We start from the raw sequence: 3,701 nt of genomic DNA on the forward strand, positions 1-3,701 counted from the left end.
ATAGCTGGGAGCAGACTCACCAGCATAGTGGCCCTGCCACTTCTTCCCCTCCAGCTGAGCTCCCACCTCTAACACATCCTGCTCACAGTGGCCATGGCCTCTGTGGGGGAAGAAGGGCTGGTGCAGTACTATGCCTAAGGCCCTCACTCTGGGGAAGCTACAGGAACACTGAGGAATAGAGTCTGGCCACCCTCAGAGCTCATGAAATGAAGGCTTGAGGAGAATTTTAAATCTAAAGTCTATGTGAGTGTGCACTTCAGCAATTTGGGACTGTTGGGACTTAGTCATTTGACCTTTCCCAAGGTGTTTGATTCCAAAAAAATGCATCCTCCCTGGGGCTAGAGGCCATCAGGAGTTGCCTACTAACTGGCGGGGCAGGGTCACAGAGAAGCCATTCGGGAAGGCGGCTGGCTTATCACGCCCCTTCAACAAAAAGGTTAGCAGCTCCCTCTTCCCTTTCACAAAGATGGACCCCGCCTCACAAAGGGAAAGCCATACTCTCAAAGGATGGCTTGTGTTTCTTCTACCACCTGAATGTTACCCATGACCCCTGTGGACTCCATCCTGCTGGTGACGTTGACTGTATTGCCCCAAATGTAGTGTGGTTTCTGGGCTCCAATGACCCCAGCCTGGACCCCACCCTTGTTTCATGCCTTATACGCAGCATGAAGTTGTTGAAGGACTGGTCGGTGATGTTTGTAAGCGTATCCTTCATGGCTAGTGCAAAGTCAGCCAGATCAGCCAGGTGCTGCCAGCGCTCCTTGTCTGACTTTTCCTCCTGCTGGAGCTGGTAAAACCGTTGGTGTTGACATCTGGGGTGACTCCTGAAGCTGCCATATAGGTACTGCCAATGGTTTTGATCTTGGTGATGACCCGGAATTTGGGATTATCTAGAAGAGAGTCAAAATATGAGATGATCTCATTGAGGAAGTGAAAACACTCAATGCCACCATTATTGATGCTCTCCTCTGTGTAGAAGTCAGCAAAGTTGGGTAGGGAGGCAAACATGACTCCAATCTCATCATAAGACTGGCTATACAGCTCCTCATCTCTCTTCTTGGACCCCAGGAAATGGCGTGCCACATGTTTGGGCAACAGGTTGGTGACCAGGGACCCATTCCAGCATTGCATCTCGTAAACACGTTCCTTCTGGTCATGGACCTCAATCTTCCACAAGAACAGTGTCCATTCGAGTTTTTCCAAGTGGCGGGAGTAGTAGAAGCTCAGCATCATGACAAAGATCATCACTGTCATCGTCTACTCAGAAGGCACCAGGGGCAGCCTGCCAGTGCCATTGAGCCCTTGGGTGGAGAGTATCTGCATCTTCTCTAAGGCGACCAGAGGAAAGCCATGTTCCTGGAAACGTCTTCGGTCATATTCATCAAAGGTGGGATGCCAGGCACAGAGATTGATGACAGCTACAGCGCACATGACAAGCAGCATGAGGGTGAGCTTCACCATGTGGCTGACCTGCACCAGCATGATGGTGGCGATGAGGGACAGCACGGTGACATAGTTGTAATACTTGGGTTTCTCCATGCAGCCACACTCTGTCACCATCCCTGAAGTGCCATTGTTGGGTCCCATGTAATACTGCAGGCAGCTCAGCATGTGCATGACATTTTCCATAACCAGAATGAAGATGTCTAACATGGCCCAGGTGTTCCCAGACCAGGGCGTCTGGTCAATACATGTTGAGAAGACCAAAAGCTTCTTAGGAAAGGCCCGGGGAAAGATGGCAGCCAGCGAGCAGACCGTCAGGACCTGAAGCAGAAGCTCCCCAACCACAAAGGTCACATAGTTGGTTATCAGCCAGGGGTCGATGACTATCTCCACCACGGCCGTGTAAAGCAGCATGACACAGGGGCAGCTGAGTTTTTAAAGTTAAAAGTAATTAAAGTAATATGTTGAATAGAAACAAAGAATAACACATTTGAAATTTAGCATGTTAAACTTTCAAATTCACTGACAATTAAATTTGATCTGTAGTTTTCCAGGATTAATTGAAGTTCAGATTTGGTTTTAGGATTGCAACTTTAATTTCCTTTTATTCATTGGTATTTCACAAGTGGAATATTGCACAGCAAAATTATTATATTAAAAAATATTGCACATTTAGTTTGAGGCATTTTCTGATTGCAAATATAAGTAGAAAAATTATGTGGAGCCTTGGCTGCTGTGGCTCACTAGTTAAAGCATCAGCCCATGCACTGAAGGATCATGGGTCCTTTCCTGATCAAGGACACATCCCTAGGTTGAAGGTTTGATCTTCAGTCCAGGTAGCGGGAAGCAACAAATCAATGTGTCTCTTGCACATCAATCTTTCTTCTCTCTATATATCCCTCCCTACATTCCACCCTAAAAAAAAAAAAATAATAATAATGGAACACATATCCTTGAGTGAGGGTTAACAACAAAAAAAATATGTGGAATAAATACAAGGCTTCATGAAGAATGTAACCAGCATTTAGTTGTGCTTTTAAACTATATATTAAGCTGTTATCTTGACTTACACTCATTTTGCGTTTTGTTTTCATTGCCAGCTCAAAAATTAGTATGGAAAATAAACTTTTGTTACTATTGGAATGTGCAATTTCAAACCATGTCAATTTTTCTAAATCTGGTCGTCTTTGTATTTTTTTTTTCACATTTTGAAAAAATATTAAATTACTAGAGGCCCGTTGCAGGAAGATTCCTGCAATAGGGCTTCCTGAGACCGGAGTGAAGCAGAGAAGGGAGTGAAGCCCACCGAGGCGAGCTTCGCTTCCTTCTCAGCTGCCTCGCTCCCTCCATTCGCCACTTCGCTCTTGGGTCCCTCCCATCTCTGCTGCCTCACTCCCTTCCTTCTCCACTGCCTCACTTCCTCCTGCGTCAACCACTCTGCACCCTCCTGTCTCTGCTGCCTCACATCCTCCCTTCCCTGCCGCCTCGGCTTCCTCCCTTCCCCACCGCCTCAGCTCTCTCCCTTCCCCGCTGCCTCAACTCTCTCCCATATCCTCTGCTTCGTCACCCTCCCATGTCTGCTGCCTCGCTCCCTCCCTTCTCCGCAACATCACTCCCTCTGTGTCCGCTGCCTCAGCTCTGCTCCCATCTCTGCTACCTCCGATTCGTTCCCTTCTCCACCACTTGGCTCCCTTCTGCAGTGCTTGGCTTCCTTCTACACTGTCTTCAGTCTTCGCTGGGCACCTGTGTATGCAAATTAACTGCCATCTTTGTTGGGTTAATTTGCATACTCTTCTAATTGGCTGGTGGGCGTATCAAAGGTACAGTCAATTAGCATCTTTGTCTTTTATTAGTGTAGATAGTTTACATTCAATAATAAATTGTGTTAGTTTCAGTTGTATGGTATAGTGGTTAGACAATAATAATTTAAAAAGTATTCCCCTTGATATTCCCATTACCTAACTGGCACCATACATAGTTATTAAATTATTGACTATATTTCCTACGCTGTATTTTACATCCCCATGTCTATTTTTTAACTTCCAATGTGCACTTCTCAATCCCTTCACCTTTTTCACCAAGTCTCCTAATACCCCTCCCCTCTGGCAACAATCAGTCTGTTCTCTGTATTTATGAGTCTGTTTCTGTTTTGTTTGTTCATTTATATTTCTCTTTAGATTCTACATATGAGTAAAATCATATGGTATTTGTCTTTCTCTGACTTATTTTACTTAGCATAATATCCTATAGGTCTATCC

General features: G+C 45.5%; 1 pseudogene; it reads right to left on the bottom strand.

Annotated features, from left to right (window-relative positions):
• Positions 1-348: 348 nt before the first annotated feature.
• On the bottom strand, positions 349-2,519 carry LOC102770448 (annotated as a pseudogene).
• Between the last annotated feature and the right edge of the window lie 1,182 nt (positions 2,520-3,701).

This window comes from Myotis davidii, unplaced genomic scaffold (genome assembly GCF_000327345.1).
Source record: "Myotis davidii unplaced genomic scaffold, ASM32734v1 scaffold488, whole genome shotgun sequence".
In the NCBI taxonomy this organism is placed as follows: Eukaryota; Metazoa; Chordata; class Mammalia; order Chiroptera; family Vespertilionidae; genus Myotis; species Myotis davidii.